This window comes from Mesoplodon densirostris, chromosome X, assembly GCF_025265405.1.
Source record: "Mesoplodon densirostris isolate mMesDen1 chromosome X, mMesDen1 primary haplotype, whole genome shotgun sequence".
Lineage (NCBI taxonomy): Eukaryota > Metazoa > Chordata > Mammalia > Artiodactyla > Ziphiidae > Mesoplodon > Mesoplodon densirostris.
The window spans coordinates 33,520,551-33,543,138 of NC_082681.1; the positions used below are offsets into that span (position 1 = coordinate 33,520,551).

General features: G+C 41.8%; 1 long non-coding RNA gene across 12 annotated transcripts in view; it reads right to left on the reverse strand.

Annotated features, from left to right (window-relative positions):
• Positions 1–15,697, reverse strand: part of LOC132482365 (uncharacterized) — an 82,049-nt gene extending 66,352 nt beyond the window's left edge. For 10 of the 12 annotated variants that reach the window (XR_009530907.1, XR_009530900.1, XR_009530903.1 and 7 more), the window contains exons 1-3: positions 15,484–15,697; positions 10,210–10,343; positions 6,965–7,040 (exon numbers count right to left, since the gene is read on the reverse strand). This is a non-coding gene — a long non-coding RNA (uncharacterized LOC132482365). Of the gene's footprint in view, positions 1–306; positions 407–6,964; positions 7,041–10,209; positions 10,344–13,562; positions 13,603–15,483 lie in introns of all 12 variants that reach the window. The other 2 variants (XR_009530904.1, XR_009530905.1) reach the window with 2 other exon arrangements.
• Positions 15,698–22,588: the final 6,891 nt, after the last annotated feature.

Sequence of the window (22,588 nt, forward strand, 5' to 3'; positions counted from 1 at the left end):
CTCAATCTTGTCAGAGGGCTTGCCGTAAATTAATTTATGGTGACTCAACCCTGGGGCAGTAGGACCACTAGAGACATGGACAGCCTGCCCCAACCTTGTGAGAACTTCATAAACACAACTCTTGCACTTTCTCATCAAACACTCCCACAGCTCCAGTCAGACCTGGAACCTGGGACTAGAGTGACAAAGGTGTCTGACCTGGTGGCAACTCTTCTGTTCATATGAGTGTGACTCTCAGGACAGAGCAGAAGTGAGAATGTGTGCTTCATGGTGAGCGACAAGGGAGGACAAGGAAAAGGACCGTACCTGTCAAACAGGTGAGCGCTGCCTGTCCTGTCCCCTTTCTTTAGATAAAACAAGCATTGTCTGTCAGGTTGGAGAGCTGGTTTGGTGTTCACAGTCCAGTCTGTTACAGAATTAGAAAATCAGCATCACTCATGCATTCCCTGAGAGTGGGGTGGGAAGTTAAGGGTCAGTTGGTACCCAGGGGATGTAGCAGAGACTGTTAACAGCCACCAAATACACCAAGTATGCTTCTAAGTACCCCTTGCAGTTAGATTGGGGCGAAGTGATTGGTTCCTGCCACTGAAATATGTGAAGTGATGTGTGTCAGGGCTGGGATGAGGCAACTAAGGCATATGGGCTTCCAGCTGTCTTTTCCTCTGCCATGATGCCCTTGGAGGTCACGTGTGCCAGATGGCATTGCAACAAGATTAAAGAGAGCCAACCAGTCTGCATCAAACCTTATTTACGTGAGCAACAAATAATTCTGTGTTGTTCATTTGTTACTGCGTCAGAGTCTACCCTATCCTGACTAATACAGAAGCCAAAGTAGCGGCCCATCCCCAATGCCAGAGACTTTAGTGCACTAAGTTTAACCTAGTCACACTCACAAACTCTGTGAGGATGATTGGATCTCACATGTTTTCCAAGACTTTCTTCAAAAAAACATTGTCTCTGAGGGAGGATGGTTCAGCCTAAAACAGTAACTTCAAGTGCAAAGGTCACCTTTCCCAAGGCATGTATCTTCAAAATATCATAAAGCATCCAAAACTCATTCAGTGGCTCATGAAATATCTTCCCAGGCACCTATAACCTCCTGCTGTTTCCCATTTTACTAATATCACTGGACACAAATGCTGGCTTATAGCCTCTATAAACAGAAGTTCCTCATAAATTCAGGTTCCCATAAAAATCAAACAAGAGAAAAGTGAAAAAAGAGCCACCAGTAAGTTTCTCTCTGTCGAGACCATCTCAGTTTCGTGAGGGCCCTGGCTCAATTCACTTTTAAAGTTTGGAATAGGAAAGAAGAGGAGCTTCCCTCACTCACTGTCTCTAAAATGTCTGGATCTCTCTTGGAGAGCCAGTAAGGCCAGCATGAGGTAGGAGGCACATCGCTTTAAAGCTTGAACTGAAAGGGCTGGGGATGCTTCTGGCTGGGCACTCTTCACAAGCTGCTGAAAGCCCTACCTTTCAGAGCACCTACCTACTCAGATGACAAGGACCCCGTATATGACTACTTGTTGTACATGACCAAAACGTGTCTTTAAAAACACGTCTTTCAGGTCTTCCCTGGTGGCGCAGTGGTTGAGAGTCCGCCTGCCGATGCAGGGGACACAGGTTCGTGCCCCGGTCCGGGAAGATCCCACATGCCGCAGAGTGGTCCGTGAGCCATGGCCGCTGACCCTGTGCGTCTGGAGTCTGTGCTCCGCAACAGGAGAGGCCACAGCAGTGAGAGGCCCGCGTACCGCAAAAAAAAACAAACAAACAAACAAACAAAAAAAAACCAAAACCATGTCTTTCAAAGGCAGGTCACATTATCAGTGTAAGTTTGAGAAATTACACACATATATTTTTCTCAGGCTGGGACTGGATGGAAATGTTCATGCATTCAACCCCTAAGAGAAGGCCTGTCTGGTGGTTAAGGGCTGCACAAAAGCCATGGCCTGGGCCCGTGCTCCGCACCCGGAATCTTCTGGTGGGAGGGGATGGTCAGAGAAGTCCTTACTCTATGACCCAGAAGGCCTCTTCTGAGCATTGCCCAATGCTCCTGTTATACAACATGCAAAATAAATAACCAACCTTAAAAGTCAGGCAGCCAAAACTCTACTCAATAATAAGCCCTTTTACAAGCTGCTTATCACTTGCCAAAATCAGCTCCAGAGGAACACCAGGAACTCTGAATTCTATTGTTCTTATGAACTACTTGAGGAATATAGACAAGCTTCACTGGCTTTATTGGTTTTCTAAGAGACAAAAGACAAAGGTTTTCATCTACCCATACTCTGACCTTGACCTCAAGAATGTAAATATAGCCCCATCCCACCATCTCAGAGAGGTCCCTATTACAAGTGTGAGTTAGAAAGGGGTCCTGATCTTTTCTTAGAAAACACGCAGCTCTCTGCTTTCCCTCTCACCTGATTGTTGGGGTGAGGAAGGGAAGATAAATGCCAACCTTTTCAGAAAATTCACTGGGAGGGAGGGAGAGGGCAGGACAGAGGCATATGGAATGCAGTCTTCTGCCTGCGAGGGCTCTCTGGCTTAACTACAAAAGGAAAGAGGAGTTTTGCTCAAGGAAAACTGTTCAAAACCATTTTTGGTACACTTAGGTTGGCCTGATGATACGTTGTTATTGGCCCAGAATGGTTTCTCTGGGTTTCCAAATACACTGTGGAGCCTCTCGTTAAGGGGTCTTGTTAAAGAAATTGATGGGAGAAATCTGTTAAAAAACTCATTTCTGATGAACCACAAAAGGGATTTTGATACCCATTTGGCATTTTTTATTTTATTTTATTTTATTTTTTTGCGGTACGTGGGCCTCTCACCGTTGTGACCTCTCCTGTTGTGGAGCACAGGCTCTGGATGCACAGGCTCAGCAGCCATGGCTCACGGGCCCAGCCACTCCACAGCATGTGGGATCTTCCCGGACTGGGGCACGAACCCGCGTCCCCTGCATCGGCAGGAGGACTCTCAACCACTGCGCCACCAGGGAAGCCCCATTTGGCATTCTTATTCCAGGATCCTCAACTCACAGATGCAAAGCTCAGGATGTATCTGCTCTAGAAAACCTTACTGCCCTCCCATCTCCCCTCATTTCCCCCTTCCTCCGCCAGGCTCTATACATACTGACTTGTTGCCTTCACTAGCTGAGAGGTTTTCTTAGAGCAGGAACCAAGCCGTACTCCCCTCTGCATCTCTATTGTCTAGCACAGTCCACGGAACATGGTACGTGTTTATTAAATCATTTAATTAACGATAAGATTAATAATAAATATAGTTAATATCCGAATGTTCAGTAACCGTGTTTAACTTCCTATATTTTTTCTCATTTTCCAGATGAGGAAGCTGAGGCAATGAGGGCTTAAGAAGCTAATAAGTGGCTAAGCAACGACACAAACTAGGCCATCAGGCTCTAGAACCTTCATTCTTAACCGCTACACGGAGCAGTACACAGCAACAAATAAGTGAGCTGATGAAGGGGCTATACACATATGAAACCGTTAAACATGAACCTGGTTTAGTCACACAAAAGTGTATTAGGCACCTAGCGCTCTGTGCCAAGCCCAGTGCTAACATAAGGGCATCATCTTATTCCTTAAGGAGAAGAGAGACTAATAACAAAAGCTTATTGAGCACTTACTACATGCTGGGCACTGTTCTAAGTACTTCACACATATTCTTTCCTCTTTACAAAATCCCTATGAGGGCACTACTACTACTATTATTTTACATTGAGATAAGACAGGTGAGAAACTGAGGCACAAGAAGATTAAGCAATTTGCAAGAAGCACTATTTAAACCCAAGCAGCCTAGCTCCAGAGCCCGTGCTCTTATCCACTACACTCTGCCACCTTTTCTGTTTACAACCACACACAACTCAGTGTAACATGTGTGAGAAGAGAGAAAGAGAAAACGTGGTATAGAAACTCAGGGAAGGAAATGGCTCATTTTGCCTGAGACGGGGCTCACAGGAGGCTCTGCAGAACAAGTGACACTTGATCTGGGCCTTGAAGACATGAGAATCGGAAACAAGTTCAAATAAAAACAGGATATGGAGACCAGTAAAACTTGTATGTGTTTTCAAGGCCATCACTACTAAAACAGAGCTAAGAAGCAAGCCTGGCCTGACAAAGGCTTCTGCTGCTGATGCGACTTCTTGCCAAGGAACAGGGATGTCATTCGTGGAACTGTGACCTGAATTTTTATGTCACTTTTCCCACTTGGTTCAAACTCTACCTAGGGTTTTGTCATGCTCACAGTATATAGAAATTTCTTTTCCTCTCCCTTCTCTAGATAATAAGAGATAATAATGTTTCTGGAAGTGGATCTACAGGCTGTCTTCAGTGTAACTGAGGCCAGATCCTTCAAGGTTGGCAAAGGAGGCTGGAATCACCCAGTGGACAAGGGGGATGGCTAGAGCTCATGGTCCCAACCATTTCCACACGTGGAGATACTCTCCCTTTCCCTAACTGCAGAGGGTCTGAGTCCAGTTTCATTAAAGGCTGCCCATGGGTTTCCTTAGAGTTTGTTCCAGTCAAACCTACTGGCAACTTCCCCTCCCTCAACATCTAGCTTCTCTGAGGATTACTGGCTACTATGCCCAGAAACGCATGTGACTACGGACTAGTGAACGCCAACGACCAGTGAGTACTCCTGGGGCAATTGTTCCATTATTTCTCCCCTTCTGAGTTTATTTTTGCGGGTGGTGTGAGGGAGTGTTCTAACTTGACTGGTTTACATGTGGTTGTCCAGCTTTCCCAGAACCACTTGCTGAAGAGACTGTCTTTTCCCCATCGTATATTCTTGCCCCCTTTGTCGTAGATTAATTGACCGTAGGTGCGTGGGTTTACCTCTGTGCTCTATTTCTCCCATTCTGATACCTTCTTTTGACCCCCTCTCCCACACACCATTCCAGTTACTGCCTCATCTCCCTCCTCTTCTTGACAGCAAAACTCTTCAAAAGATTTGTCTATATTCCCCGTGTACAATTTTCCTCTTCCCCTTCTCCCTTGAACCCACTCCAATCAAGCTTTTGTCCACTGAAAAGGCTTTTATCCGGGCCACTACTGGCCTCTATGTTGCTAGAGTCCACTGAATATTCTCAGTCCTCATCTTGCTTGGCCAACCAGAAGCCCTTCTCACAGCTGATCATCCCCCCTTCCTGGAAGCACCTTCTTCACGTGGCTTCCGGGGCACCATTCTCTTCTGGTTTTCCTTCCATCTTCCTGGCCACTCCTTGTCAGTCTCCTTTTCGGGTTCCTCATTGTCTTCCAAACCTCTGGCTGTGGGAGTGCCCCAGGGTGGGGTCCATGGTCCCCTTCTCTTAACTATCCTTACTCCCAGTGATTTCATCCATCTCACAGCTTTAAATACTATCTCGATGCCTATGACTCAAGAATGTTTATCTCCAGCCCTAACCACGCCTGTGAGTGCCAGGCTCATACATCCCACAGCTCACTCCTCATCTCCACTTAGATGTCTTAACTGGCATCTGAAATTCAACATATCCCAAAGTCAACTTCCAATATACTCCCAACCTTGTCTACCCACAGTCTTTATCACTGCAGTTAGTGGCAACTCCATCGTTCCAGCTGCTCAGGATGAAAACCTTGGCATCGTCTCGAACAGAAACACTGTGTTATACAACTCCAGAGGGCACGAGCCACATTTTATGCAATGCTATTGGTGTTATGTAACATGGTGACCCTGTTTTCCTTGATTCCTCATTCACATCCCACATCTGATCTGTTACCAAATCCAATTGGCTCTACCTTCAAGATATACCCCAAAATCCAACAACTTCTCCCAAATTCCACTGTTACCAGCCTGGCCCAAGCTTATCCCCTTAAACATAACGTATTATCCAAAAAACAAGAGTGATCCTTTTAAAACATGTCAGATCACATCATTCTTACTCAAAAACCCCCACTGCTTCCCATCTCACTCATAGTAAAAATCAAAGTTCTTACAATGGCCTTCAAGACCTTGCATTATCTGTTCTTTTTAGCACTTATCCCTATCTAATATACTACATATTATTATCTATCTAACTTATTTATTATCTGTTGCCCACATATGAAATAAGCTCCATGAGGTCAGAGACTTGGTCGGTCTTGCTCACAGATGAAGCCTCAGCATCTATAACAATATCTGACACAAAGCATATGCTCAGTATATATCTGTAGAAGAAATAAAAGATTGGCAAGAGGGAAATCTTTACACATGGGCCAGAATCATACCAAAACCCAATATAACAAGTGAAATGGCATTTGGGCCAACTGGTGCTGAGACTAAGTCAAGTCCCAAGAGATGTTATGTGTAGTTCCTACTTCCTATTACTTGTTTTCCCATTGCTTTGATATTTTGCCTGGTGAAGTCTCCTTTCTTTTGCCTCTAAAGAAAAAAAAATTGACCTAGCTATAGTAAGGAGCTCCCCCTGGTGGAAGCAGCTCCATCAAAGCAATGGCAAAGAAAACCATAGAAAACAGGCTTTAAGTTACAAAGGAGATCGCTGGAGACAAAGGAGTGACTCCAGCATTTCACAGGAAAAGTCCTTACTAGAAACAAGAGAAACTAAAGATTAGATTCAAGGTACATGGGGGAACTTATCAACTTATTTTACTGTTGAACCTCTTTTGCATCTGATGATGAGAAAGAAAATAATTCATTTAAAGTTGAACAACCTAAGTACCTTCCCTCAAGGAATTTAAAATCTGGTAGAGGAGGTAAGTCATGAATACAAATAAGTACAGGGGCTTCCCTGGTGGTCCAGTGGTTAAGACTCCACGATTCCACTACAGGAGGCACAGGTTCAATCCCTGGTCAGGGAACTAAGATCCCACGTGCCACTCAGCCAAAACAAACAAACAAACAAAATAAACAAATAAGTACAAAGCAATGAGTATAACTGTGAAAGAGTGAATAGGGGCTAAATAAAAGGAATAAACTAAGAGCTATGACTTACCTAGGAAAAAGAAGGATTACTTTAGGCTGAGTAAATCCAGGAAGACAACTTGGAGGAGGTGGTTCTTGAGCTGAGCCTTGAAAAACAGACAAATTTTTATTGAGCATAAATGTAGGGAAGGGCACATCAACCCAAGTTGACCAACGGGACCCTGTAAAGGTCACAATTTGAGTGACAACACAGAATTCAAACTCTCTTCAAAAGAGCAGAGAGGGATTCTCAAGAGAAAACTCCTTGGCAGAGGCAGACACAGGAGGGAACCAAAGAAAGCTCCTTTCCTTGTTTTCCCTTGCGTGAGAGGAACACTGTTAAAAACTATAGAGGAAAAAAAAGATAAAATACAATCTCCACGATAAATGGTCCAGCTTCCATACTAGAGGATTTAGAATCCACAAAACTAATGAAAAAGCCCATATAGACATGCAGGGTCTATTCTGTTCTATGTTTTATCTGAAGGTAATGTGCAGAGAACATCCTTTCAAATGAGGCTCGTCTCCCTTCTATTCTCTCCTGTGCAATGTCCTTCCTGTGGAGATGTCAAAACGCATGCTGAATCCATCCACCCCTCTCAATTTCCACTGCCATCCCCCTAGTCTGAGCCACCATCATCTCTCCCCTGGTCTAGTGCCACAGTCTCCTGACTGGTCCCCCCACTTATAGTCCGGCCCCTCTGTAAGCCACGCTGCACACGGCAGTCAGATCACCTAGGGATATTTGGGGGTGAGGTAAATAACTCATGTTTCATTTTCTTTTTTTAAATTTATTTTTATTATTTATTTATTTATTTATTTGGCTGTGCCAGGTCTTAGTTGTGGCACGTGGCATCTTCATTGCTGCGTGTGGGATCTGTAGTTGAGGCATGCGAACTCTTAGGTGTGGCCTCTGGGATCTAGTTCCCTGACCAGGGATCAAACCCGGGCCCCCTGCATTGGGAGCGCGGAGTCTTAGCCACTGGACCACCAGGGAAGTCCCTCATGCTTCATTTTCAACTTTTCATTTTGAAAGTACAGACAATGAAAAAAGTGGCAAAATAGCACAAAGAATTCTCATATACCTTTCACTCAGATTCTCCAAATGTTAACATCTTCCATAACCACAGTACAATATTATAAATCAGGAAATTAACGTTCATACAACACTATAACCTAATCAACAGACTATTTGCTTTTCTCCAATTGCCCCAACAATGTCCTTTTTCTAGTCTAGGATCACACCTGTCTCCTTCAGCTCCTTTAATCTGGCATAGTTCACTAGTCTTTTTTTTTTTTTGGTCTTTCATTACCATGACACTTTTGAAAAATACTGACTGGTTTCAATTTTGGGTTTGTCTGATGGTTCCTCGTGACTCAATTTAGATTATTTGTTTTGGCAAGAATACTACAGATGTGATGTTGTGTCCTTCTCAGTGCATCCTACCAAGAGGCACATGGTATCAGTTTGTTCCACAACTATTGATCTTAACTCTGATCATTTGGTTAATGTGGTGTCTGCCAGGTTTCTCCCCAGTGAAGTTACTATCTTGCCCTTTGTAACGAATAAGCATTTTGTGGGGAGATACTTTGAGACTATAAACACGTATACTGTTTTTCATCATACTTTTGTCCATTTTGTGGAGAAAAGGGAACCCTCTTGTGCTGTTGAGTGGGATTGTAAACTGGTGCAGCCACTATGGAAACAGTATGGAGGTGCCTAAAAAATTAAAAATAGAACTGCCATATGATCCAGCAATTTCACTTCTGGGTATTTATGTGAAGAAAACAAAAACTATAATTTGAAAAGATATATGCACGCCCATGTTCATTGCAGCATTTACAATAGCCACGACATGGAAGCAGGGCTTCCCCGGTGGCACAGTGGTTGAGAGTCCGCCTGCCAATGCAGGGGACACGGGTTCGTGCCCCGGTCCGGGAGGATCCCACATGCTGCGAAGCGGCTGGGCCCGTGAGCCATGGCCACTGAGCCTGTGCATCTGGAGCCTTTGCGTCTGGAGCCTGTGCTCCGCAATGGGAGAGGCCACAACAGTGAGAGGCCCGCATACTGCAAAAAAAAAAAAAAAAAGATATGGAAGCAATCTAAGTGTCCATTGACAGATGAATGGATAAAGAAGATGTGGTGTATACACATACACACACACACACACACACACACACACACACACTGGAGTATTACTCAGCCATAAAAAAGAGTGAAGTTCTGCCATTTGCAGCAACGTGGATGGACCTAGAGAATATTATGCTAAGTGAAATAAGTCTGACAGAGAAAGACAAATACTGTATGATCTCACTTACATGTAGAATCTAACAAACAAAATGAAAACAGACTCACAGATACAGAAAACAAACATGTAGTTACCAAAGGGGAGGAGGGTGGTGAGAGCAAAATAAGAGAAGGGAATAAAGAGGAAAAAGCCTCCGGTTATAAAATAAATAAGTCGCAGGGATGTAATATACAGCATAAGGAATATGGCCCATAATATGTAATAACTTTGTATGGGGACAGATAGTTACTAGACTGATCATGGTGATCATTTCATAATGTATGCAAATGTCAAATCACTCTACGGTACAACTGAAACTAACATAATATTGCATGTCAACTATATTTCAATTTAAAAAAAGAATTCCAATCTTGTAAGTAACTTAGAGTCATCTGAAATTGGGAATACTGACACATGCTAATAAAGCTCAGAAGAGAATGAAGTTTATAAATTACAACATCAATTTATTAATTTAACTGTAAAGTGGGCATCCTCTCCCCACAGGCTTGCCTACTAAGACAGTTTTCTGGTGAGCCTAGAACAGGGATCCACAAACTTTTCCTTTTAAAGGGCCAGATAGTAAATTTTTTTGATTTTGTGGGTCATATACTCACATCTGTCACAATTACTCAACTCTGCCACTGCGGGGCAAAAGCAATGATAGACAATAAGTAAACAAAGAAGTATGGTTGTGTCCCAATAAGACTTTATTTACAACAATAGACGTCAGGGTTTATAGACCCCTGGCCTAAAATAAGAATAAGAGGAGTAGTAGTTACATGATTCAAATGCTTGATCACATCAGGCTTTTGTAGCCTGATGTGTCCATCAATGGAGGAGATAAACCTGTGTCCGCTATCAGATTAGACACGCTGCTTAGCTGGACACTGCCAACGTTTGCCTCTCTAGTCCTCCTTTTTTAATGCCAGCCACCCTACAAAAATCCCACCCCATCCTAAAGCCTTGAGTATAAGAAAGCTCTACTTACCAGTAAAACTCTAAGGGAAGTGCCAGCAGCCTCAGTTTACATTCTGCAGCTATTTCACGGAGAAAACCTTGATCCTTTGTTACCTTCGGGGTGGGGCGGGGGAAAGAGCACCCTCCATTCTTACTTGTGTCCCCCTGGAAAAAAAGTGACAGATTTGGCAATATTAATACTTATAAGAGGCACTAGCGTGTAAGCTCCATGAAGAGAGAGATTACTTTTTAAATTAGAAAGAATCTCTTATTTTTACAAAAGCAGTGTATGTTTGTCCATTGTGGAAAATTAGAAAACAAAAATTAATAGAAACATTACATTTCTACCACCCAGAAACTATCACGGTTAACAGCTTAGTATACATCCTTCCAGATCTTTTTCTAAGTATATATAATATGTATATGTACTTTCTACCAAAATGAGGTAACGCATGTGCATAATGCTTTTTCTCAATTAACGACCTCCACCATTCCATGTTAAGAAGTTTTCATCTCATCTAAGACCCATCCATATTCATATCTGCTTACTTTTCCCCAAAATGTCCTATAAAGCTAGTCTGTTCAAATTAAGATCCAATCTCAGACCACACATTGCAAGCTAAGTCTCTTTTCATTTAGAACAGTGTCCTTTTTTCAGGACAGGAACTTTGTTTCCCAATGTATCCTCAATGCCTTTAACAGTTCTCGGTAGGCAGGAGTAGATCAAATATTTGCGTAATTAAGTAATTAATAAAAAACTTAGGAGATGGGGGGCTTTCGTCCTCCAGCTTATCTCATCCACCCATCACCCTTTATCTTCACTTTATAGATAATAAAAATCAAGTCCAGAGAAGTAAAATGACTTCCCAGGGTCACCCAGCAAGTACGTGGCAATTTCTCGGTTTCTTCTGTTAAACCAGGAGTTGGCAAACTTTTTCTGTGAAGGTCAGATAGTAAATATTTTAGGCTATATGGGCCAAGAAGCAAAATCGAGGATATTATGTAGGTACTTATATAATGACAGAAAAAAATTTCCGTAAATTCTTTACTGATGAAACCCAAAATATAATAATAATTGATTATACGGTTTTGTAATACAGGTCTACTAATGAAAAAATGGAATTGAAGAATAATATTTTGTTTTATTGTGGTTGAAGCTTAGTGTTCCCTATAATCAAACTGATGGTAAATGTTCATCTGAAAAAACATTCTTAGCTGCCAGGTCATAGTGTGCCAACCTCTGTCCTACACTATGCTGCTTGTCTGTGATTTGGCTTTTTCTTTGAAAGTTTGAATGAGAATAACATTCTTCCTAATTGACAGTTGTAATTGGGTTCTGGCTTATTGAAGTTATATGGTACGAAAATACCAATGAGGAAAACAACTCCTTGGCTGCTCCTTTAAAATGTATATCTTGTCTTACTTCTGTTACTCTGGTACCTAACTGTTGGTAATGCCTGTCTTCTTTCATTTAAATGGTAAGGTAGGTTGCACTGTGACTGTGGCTTTCACGATTAACCATGTGTTAATATTAAATGGGGCTGGGACTTCCCTGGTGGCGCAGTCGTTAAGAATCCGCCTGCCGGGCTTCCCCTGGTGGCACAGTGGTTGAGAGTCCGCCTGCCGATGCAGCGGACACGGGTTCGTGCCCCGGTCCGGGAAGATCCCACATGCCACGGAGCAGCTAAGCCCCTGCGCCACAACTACTGAGCCTGCACTCTAGAGCCCACGAGCCACAACTGCTGAGCCTGCGTGCCACAACTACGGAAGCCTGCGCGCCTAGAGCCCATGCTCCGCAACAAGAGAAGCCACTGCAGTGAGAAGCCTGTGCACTGCAACGAAGAGCAGCCCCCGCTCGCTGCAACTGGAGAAAGCCCGCACGCAGCAACGAAGACCCAACGCACCCCAAAATAAATAAATAAATAAATAAATAAAAACATTAAATGGGCTGACTAATTGAGAAATCACTGCAAGTGAGGATGGTGATTGTTTGGCCTATGTCAAGGCTGATAACTTTTCTTCTAAAATAAAAATATGCTATGCTATTTAAAGATATAGAGGTAAATATCCAAAGAGTTAAAAGAACAGAAACTATTGGTTTAGGGGAAGCAGGGAATGGGGAGGAAAGCTGGGGACTCCTCTTTTTAAAAACAGCCAACCTTGTAGAATTATTTGACTTTTTAAAACTATGTACATGTGTAATTTTGATAAAAATACACAAAAGAAAACCAAGGCACATTAAAGTGCCTTCTAGAAAAGGCTTTTTTAATACTTTCCTATACACAAAAACAAACTCAAAATGGCTTAAAGGCTTAAGGTATGACACCACAAACTCCTAGAAGAGGACATAGGCAAAACATTTCCTGACATAAATCATAGCAATGTTTTCATAATTCAGTCTCCCAAGGCAAAAGAAATAAAAGCAAAAATAAACAAATGGGATCTAATCAAACTTACAAGCTTTTGCACAGCAAAGGAAACCATAACAAAACAAAAAAGACAATCTACAGACTGGGAGAAAATATTTGCAAACAAAGGCTTAATTTCCAAAATACACAAACAGCTCATACAACTCAGTATCGAAAAAACAAACAACCCAATCAAAAAATGGGCAGAAGACCTAAATAGACTTTTCTCCAAAGAAGACATACAGATGGCCAACAGGCACATGAAAAGATGCTCCACATCGCTAATTATCAGAGAAACACAAATCAAAACTACGAAGAGCTATCACCTCACACTGGTCAGAATGTGCATCATCAAAAAATCTACAAATAATAAATGCTGGAGAGGGTGTGGAGAAAAGGGAACCCTCTTGCACTGTTGGTGGGAATGTAAATTGGTGCAGCCACTATGGAAAACAGTCTGGAGGTTCCTTTAACAACTAAAACTAGATTTACCATATGATCCAGCAATCCCACTCCTGGGCATATATCTGGAAAAAAAACATAATTCGAAAAGATATATGCACGTCAATGTTTATAGTAGCACTATTTACAATAGACAATAGCCAAGAAATGGAAGCAACCTAAATGTCCACCGACAGATGAATGGATAAAGAAGATGTGGTACATATATACAATGGAATATTACTCAGCCATAAGAAAGAATGAAACATTGCCATTTGCAGCAACATGGATGGACCTAGAGAATACCATACTAAGTGAAGTAAGTCAAACAGAGAAAGACAAATATTACATGATATCACATGTATGAAATCTAAAAAAAAATGATACAAATGATACAAAACAGAAACAGACTCAGAGACATAGAAAACAAGCTTATGGTTACCAAAGGGGAAAGTGGGGGGAGGGATAAATTAGGAGTTTGGGATTAACAGATACATACTACTACCTATAAAATAGATAAACAACAAGGACTTACTGTACAGAGCAGGGAACTATATTCAGTATCTTGTAATAACCTATATTGGAAAAGAATTTGAAAAATATATAACTGAATCACCTTGCTGTACACCTGAAACTAACATAATATTGTAAATCAACTATACTTCAATTTAGAAAAGAATACTTTCCTCCATCCTCCCCCCCAGACTAGGTTAGGTGTCCCTCTTCTCTGCTCCCCATAGCATCCCTTGCTCAGCTCCATCAGAACACTTAACACACTGTACTGTAATTATCTGTTTCTCTACCTGCCTCCCTGAAGGAACTATATATGAGCTCCTTGCAAGGAGGGACCATGTATTATTCATTTCAGCTCCTAGATTAAAATATTAAAATAGGTATTCATTAAAGTGAAGTAAAACTAGCTAAATACCACTCAGTCTAGGCAAATTAACATCACAATGAGATACCAAACAAAAAGACAAAACAAGTGTTGGTGAGTATGTGGAGAAATTGGAACCTTCATACATTTACCGACAGGAATATTAAATGGCGCAGCCACTTTAGAAAACAGTCTGGAAATTCCTAAAGAAGTTAAACATGCAGTCACCTTATGACCCAGAAATCCCACTCCTAGACCAGGGAACAAGTGAACATGGTCCTTGCCCTTTCCAGTGTAGAGACAGAGAACAAACCCAAGCTTATAGGGCAGTGTGTTAAGTGTTATGACAGAGGTCTGCTAAGGGCACTATGGCAGCACCTGTGCAGGGCAGTGAAATCAAGAGAATTGACAACATATGTCCTCACAAATGTTCACAATAGGATTACCCATGATAACCAAAAAGTGGAAATAAATGTCCATCAACCGATAGATGGATAAACAAATGTGATATACCCATTCCATGGAATGTTATTCCGCCATAAAAAACAATGAGGTACTGATACATGCTACAGCATGATGAAGCTGGAAAACATCACGCTAAGTGAATGAAGCCATTCACAAAAGACCACATATTGTATAATTCCATGCACATGAACTGTTCAGAAAAAGCAACTATAGAGACAGAGGGCAGTTACATGGTTGCTTAGGACTAGAGATAGGAGGAGAGATTAACTACAAAGTCTTTCGGGAATTTGGGGAGGGGTGATAAAATGCTCTAAAACTGGATTCTGGTGATAGTTACACAGCTCCATAAGTTTAGTAAAAACAAGTGTACATGTAAAATGATTGAATTTAATGGTATGCAAAGTATAGGGCTCTTTTTTTAAAAAAAAATCCCTCAATCTATTACATTATTTAGTTTCTCTGTAAATTAACTTTTACCTGTATGACAAGACCTGGTAAGAATTGTGGTAAATGAAGTTTCTGAAGCATTTTTGTCGGTTGGGGTTTGGGGTTGTGCTGACAGAAACATCAAAGTCAACCTCTCTGAATATTGCGTGAGGAGGTGTACAATGCGTTTCCGGTTGGGTGATCCCAGTGTGTAATCTGGACAATCCGTGGTCGGCCAGTTTAAGTGTGAGTGCGCCAGGCCCCTACTCCAAGCAATAAACTGTAGTCAGGTAACAAATTCACTTCTTGCAACTCTCAAGCCTTGTTCACAACCAGGTGAATTGTTCTATTACAGCATATCTGTGAAAATGTTTAGTGGTTTTTGTTTGTGTGTTTGGGGTTTTTTTGGCAATTTGGTCAGTGCTTACTAGGCAAGGATGTCCTGCCAGAACAGCTGATAGATACTAACTCCACCCCTCCAGACCCGCCCCCTTGGATACTCCAGAGGAGAGCACACCTATCTAAGGGCGATGGGGGAGGTGCCAGGGGATGAAACAGCACCTCTCCGAGCTAGGGGAAAGGCTGGGACCGAGTCCCTCCTTCTTTGCGTTGCGGAATGGGCAAAAACTGCCACAAAGTCAGGGTGAGGTGTCTCCTCCCAGGGCCTCCTGGTGCCCGGGAAACTCACGCGTCTTCTTGTCAGGGTCGCCAGGAGGTTACAGGTAACTGCGCCCAGACCTCAGTCGCTTTCGCCGCTACAGTCCCACCGTGTGGTCCGCGCACAGCGAAAGAAGGCGATGGAGGAAGGCAAGCAGCCTGAGCAGGCCTGCAGCCGTGCCGAGTTCCAAGCCGCGGTCCCCTACGCCCCAGCGCTCGGCTCCCTGACCACGTGGCCGCCACCCCTCCCCGCACGCGCGATTATGTCGTGGCGCCCCCTGGTAGCCGGAAACGGGCAAAACCGGCGCTGTTGTCACCGGCTGGTCGGAGCATGCGTGGACTGGCGAGTGGCTTCCGGTCCGCGGGGCAGCCCAAGCAGAGGCGGAGGCATCTGCGGCGGAAGTGGCCGCGCCGCTGGCCCTGGGCGAAGCGGCGATGCCGAGGGGAGCTGACCCAGATCCCAAGTGGAGTAGGTGGAGGCGGCCTCCACCCCTTCCTCCTTTCTCCCCAAAGGGAGAAGGACCCCAAAGAGGACAGAATGGTCAAATAATTATCTCGAACCTGGATGCCAGCTCTCTTCTGCAAAAACGGAACAGAATAAGGCAGCTTTGTTGAAGATGGTTTTTGTTGACGTTCCGCAAAAATGCATTTGTAGCCGCATCGATGTGAGCTAATTATTACCTCCCTGAGCCTCAGTTTCCTCCTCTTATAAAATAGGGATAATAATAGTACCAACTTCACAAGGTGTTTGTGAGGATTAAATAAAATAATCCACCCAAAGGGTTTACCAGACAGTTAAAGCTAGCTATTTAGTTGTTTCTCAGGATAAGAGTAGGTAGTGTCTTTCCTCAGGATTCAGAGAAACGAAAGGATTTTGACGCTACCAAATAAACGCATACCTAAGGTGAATTATTCATAAAAATGTTTTGTATATGAGGAAACAGTCCATCCGCACACTCAGCCTGGACACTGAGAAACAAAACCACGCCATACTATGTACATAAATGTGTCATGCTAGTCCACTGTCTTCGTTGGCATTACTTTTCCAGGACTCCTCTGTCCAGGCAAATAGTTTCTTCACTACAGCAACGTCTCCAAAGATCCATCAACTCTTCATTGGAAAGCAGCAACAGCTTGCTCTCTGAAATTCTTTAAGTGCCTCTCCTCAAAATCCTCCCCTTGCAGCTTCCACCAGTCCCAGACTGTTGGTATCATGATCCTTACCCAATCCTAATCAAGCCCCAGAGTTGAAAGACCCTCTGCCTAAAACCATGCTTTCACTTCTCAATAAATTCTACCCTTTCCTTCCTCCCTGAAACACTAGCAAAGCTTTGTGAGGTGAGGGTTCTCCCTTACAGAGGTAAGCGATAAATTCAGCATTGTCACATCAACAGGTGCATTGGTGATATTTGGGGAGCCAGCACTGGATGGTTTTGAAGTCCCCACTGACATCCAGTGCCCCTGAGACCTCAGCACCACAGCTCAAGACCTTCAACTTGGAAACAGTGTGCTCCTCCCTCCTCTTGGACCTCCAGCTTGGGGCTCTCTGACCACAATGGTAAGGTACGTAGGTTTCACAATGGTTAGAGCTCTGATCCCTTGGAGCTCCCCGTTGCTGAGGATACTAGTCCTACAGCCTGCACATGACCCCCTGTGAGAAGCCTGACCCCGCGGATTATAGGGCCCTCCTCTGTGTTCTGACTGTCCCCTGGCTCACCCCTGCCGTGGCTCTCACCCCTCTTGTTTTATTCCGATGAGCTACTGCACTTAATAGTAAGCCAAGTGGGGCAGAGGACCCCTGCATTGTAATTGTGAGGTCAGCCTGTGATGTGGCTGGGGCCTGGGTGATTTTATAATAATGTCTTCCTCTACATCCACCACGCTCACCCACCATCCTCTAGCTGAGCTTCAGTTCTCTCCTTTGATTCGTACCTTCTAATGGTAAAAAGAGTTTTATCATTTTCTTTTCCTAAGCCTTTCAGATTTTACATTAATGTCCCTCATTTTGTTTTCAGAAACGTTTCCACCAATTCTTTTGCTTTGTCTATGAAAATAATCATACTTACTGCAATTAATGATCATTATTTGTCAGCCAGTAACAGCACAGTGTTTATTTCTTGTATTTTGGGGGGGTATGTTTTTATATTTGCTCAGGCTTTACCACCCCCTTACTTCTCTTTTTGCCAATCTTTATTTTCTACTTCTGAAATTATGGCACTTATTAACAGAAAAAGAACAAAATTTACTCAATAAATTGTACATATATCTACACTCACAAAGTTAGAAAAAGGATTTAAAAGAAATATGCCACAATGTTCAGTATTCACCTATGGTTTATTTTTTCTTCCTGTATACTTTTATGGCTATTTAAATATTAACCATGTAAAATATTTTGTATAGTTTTGTGACATTCTAAATACTCTACTTTTGTAACAACTCTAAAATGATTTAGTGAATAAAATAGTTTTACCAAGCATTCTGGCAGACAGAGAAGGAAAAGTTTATGTGTCATTTCTTGAGTTTCAGAGATCAGTGATACTAAAGACATTCTATTTTCAATTATGTTTCCCTGAGCTAAATTAGATCTTGGTCCATTCAGGATATTTCAAGTCAACCTCCATCATGTTCCCTCTAGTAAAATTTAAGTTCTTTTACTTACAGATTTTCAAACAGCTTTAACCTGTGCTTGATGAACAGGAAATTGATCAGATGTTCATATCTGCCTGGTACCCCTGCCCCAATAACTGATCTTCCACTGTGATACAGTTTTTCTCATTAATGTCAACACTTCTACTTCAGATATATGATGGAAAGTTCATAGGCTTTGGTGCCAGACTTACCATCTGTTTACTGGCATATAACACCTTAATCCTGTTGCTGTCTCTTACTGAGACCCATTTATCGCCTCTAAAATGGGGTTAATAATTCTTACTATATTATTGACATGCTCAACACATAGCGAATGAAAATAATATTCATTATTTTACTCTTTTTTTACATCTTAGGTTATTTATTTATTATGCATGCAAGTCTTACATATTTTTATTGAAGTATAGTTGATTTACAATATTGTGTTAGTTTCAAGTGTACAGCAAAGTGACTCAGTTATATATATTTTTTTTCAGATTATTTTCCATTATAGGTTATCACAAGATATTGAATATAGTTCCCTGTGTTACACAGTAAATCCTTGTTGCTTATCTATTTTATGTATAGTAGTTTGTATCTGTTGATCCCATACTCCTAATTTATTCCTCCCCCCTCCCTTTCCCCTTTGGTAACCATAAGTTTGTTTTTATGTCAGTGAGTCTGTTTCCATTTTGTAAATAAGTACTATTTGTACTGTTTTTTAGGTTCCACATATAAGTGATATCGTGTAGTATTTGTCTTTGTCTGACTTCGCTTCGTATGATATTCTCTAGGTCCATCCATGTTGCTGCAAATGGCAATATTTCATCCGTTTTTATGGCTGAGTAATATCCCATTGTATGTGTATATATATATATATATATATATATATATATATATATATATGACATCTTCTTAAATCAATCATCTGTTGATGGGCACTTGGGTTGTTTCCATGTCTTGACTATTGTGCTACTATAAACATTGGGGTGCATGTATCTTTTTGAATTAGAGTTTTCCTCTTTTCTGGATACATGGCCAGGAGTGGGATTGCTGGATCATATGGTAGCTCTATTTTTAGTTTTTTAAGGAACCTCCATACTGTTTTCCATAGTGGCTGCACCACATAGTTATTATTCTTAATTATCCTTTAATAAAAGGGAAAGAGCAAACACTACCCAAAACATTCATATTTTACAGGGCAGTTATCTTTAATATTTACAAATGCACATGGAGTGATTGGGACTTTGAAACACCTAAACCTAAGGTCTGATGATGTGACATGTATGTAGCCACAAAGAAACCCACCTCTCACTTTCTGCCATGCTAGGAGTGAATGGTCCAACTAATAAGTGACAACCTGGGAGAGTGAGAAGCAAGCAGTTGATCTAGAAAGTCTCCCAGGTTTCTGATCTCAACTAGATGGATGGTGGTTCAGCAGTGTACACTGTTCTCTCCTTGACTGACTCCCCTCCAGTAAAATTTGTTCCAGGAAAGGAGCAATAATAAAGGCTGCCATTCGCTGAGTGCCTACTGTGTGACAGGCACTTCATTCGTTCCAGCCACAAACATTTATTGAGATCCAGCTTATGTTCCAGGCAGTGTTCTAGGAGCTGAGGATACACCAGTGAACTAAGCAGACTAAAATGTTTATAGTCTAGTGGGGAGAGGCGGGAATAAACAACTAACATAATAAATCAGTAAGTTATGTAGTATGCTAGAAGAGAGGCATGTGATGGGCAGACAGCAGGGAAAGGGAAATGAGAATGCTGGTCCAGGTGTGCAGTTCTATTTATTTTTTTTTAAATTGAAGTATAGTTGATTTACACTGTTGTGTTAATTTCTGCTGCACAGCAAAGTGATTCAGTTATATACAATTCTTTTTTTTTTTTTTTTTTTTTTTTGCGGTACGCGGGCCTCTCACTGTTGTGGCCTCTCCCGTTGCGGAGCACAGGCTCTGGACGCGCAGGCTCAGCGGCCATGGCTCACGGGCCCAGCCGCTTCGCGGCATGTGGGATCTTCCCGGACCGGGGCATGAACCCGTGTCCCCTGCATTGGCAGGTGGACTCTCAACCACTGCACCAACCAGGGAAGCCCCTACAATTCTTTTTTATATATTCTTTTCCATTATGGTTTATCATAGGATACTAAATATAGTTCCCTGGGCTATACAATAGGACCTTGTTGTTGATCCATTCCATATATAATAGCTTACATCTGCTAACCCCAACCTCCCACTCCATCCCTCCCCAAACACCTCCCCCTTGGCAACCACCAGTCTGTTCTCTATGTCCATGCGTCTCTTTCTGTCTCGTAGATAGGTTCATTTGTGTCATACTTAGATTCCACATATAAGTGATATCATATGGTATTTGTCTTTCTCTTTCTGACTTACTTCACTTAGTATGATAATCTCTAGTTGCATCCATGTTGCTTCAAATGGCAATATTTAATTCTTTTTTATGACTGAGTAATATTTCACTGTATATATATACCACATCTTCTTTATCCATTCATCATCATGTCGATGGACATTTAGGTTGTTTCCATGTCTTGGCTATTGGATTAGAGTTTTGTCTGGATATATGCCCAGGAGTGGGATTGCTGGATCATATGATAATTCTATTTTTAGTTTTCTGAGGAAGCTTCATACTGTTTTCCATAGTGGCTGTACCAACTTACATTCCCACCAGCAATGTAGGAGGGTTCCCTTTTTGCCACACTCTCTCCAGCATTTGTTATTTGTAGAGTTTTTAATGATGACCATTCTGAGTGGTGTGAGGTGGTACCTCATTGTAGTTTTGATTTGCATTTCTCTAATGATTAGTGATGTTGAGCAGCTTTTCATGTGCCTATTGGCCATTTGTATTTTTTCTTTGGAGAAATGTCTGTTTAGGTCTTCTGCCCATTTTTTGTTTGTTTTTTTGTTTTTGTTGAGTTGTATGAGCTGTTTGTATACTTTGGAAATTAAGCCCTTATCGGTCGCATCATTTGCAAATATTTTTTCCCATTCTGTAGGTTGTCTTTTTGTTTTGCTTATGGTTTCCTTTGCTGTGCAGAGCTTGTAAGTTTGATTAGGTCCCATTTGTTTATTTTTGTTTTTATTTCTATTGCCTTGGGAGATTGACCTGAGAAAACATTGGTACGATTTATGTCAGAGAATGTTTTGCCTATGATCTCTTCTAGGAGTTTTATTTTTATTTTTTATTTTTTTTAACATCTTTATTGAAGTATAATTGCTTTACAATGGTGTGTTAGTTTCTGCTTTATAACAAAGTGAATCAGTTATACATATACATATGTTCCCATATCTCTTCCCTCTTGCGTCTCCCTCCCTCCCACCCTCCCTATCCCACCCCTCTAGGTGGCCACAAAGCACCGAGCTGATCTCCCTGTGCTATGCGGCTGCTTCCCACTAGCTATCTATTTTACGTTTGGTAGTGTATATATGTCCATGCCTCTCTCTTGCTTTGTCACAGCTTACCCTTCCCCCTCCCCATATCCTCAAGTCCATTCTCAAGTAGGTCTGTATCTTTATTCCTGTTTTACCCCTAGGTTCTTCATGACATTTTTTTCCCTTAAATTCCATATATATGTGTTAGCATACGGTATTTGTCTTTCTCTTTCTGACTTACTAGAGTCTGTCATACAGAGTGAAGTAAGTTAGCTATCTGTTTTACGTTTGGTAGTGTATATATGTCCATGCCACTCTCTCACTTTGTCACAGCTTACCCTTCCCCCTCCCCATATCCTCAAGTCCATTCTCTAGTAGATCTGTGTCTTTATTCCCATCTTACCCCTAGGTTCTTCATGACCTTTTTTGTTTCTTAGATTCCATATATATGTGTTAGCATACGGTATTTGTTTTTCCCTTTCTGACTTACTTCACTCTGTATGACAGACTCTAGGTCCATCCACCTCACTACAAATAACTCAATTTCGTTTCTTTTTATAGCTGAGTAATATTCCATTGTATATATGTGCCACATCTTCTTTATCCATTCATCTGTTGATGGACACTTAGGTCATACCTTATGTTGTCTTTAAGCCATTTTGAGTGTATTTTTGTGTATGATGAGAGGGTGTGTTCTAACTTCATTGATTTACATGTGGCTGTCCAACTTTCCCAACACCACTTGCTGAAGAGACTGTCTTTTTCCCATCGTATATTCTTGCCTCCTTTGTCAGAAGGTTAATTGACTGTAGGTGTGTGGGTTTATTTCTGAGCTTTCTATTCTGTTCCATTGATCCATATGTCTGTTTTTGTGCCAATACCACAGTGTTTTGATTACTGTAACTTTGTAGTATTGTCTGAAGTCTGGGAGGGTTATGCCTCCTGCTTTGTTCTTTTCCTTCAGGATTGCTTTGGCAATTCTGGGTCTTTTGTGGTTCCATATAAATTTTAGGATTATTTGTCCTACTTCTGTGAAGAATGTCATGGGTAATTTTATAGGGGTTGCATTAAATCTGTAGATTGCTTTGGGTAGTATGGCCATTTTAACAATATT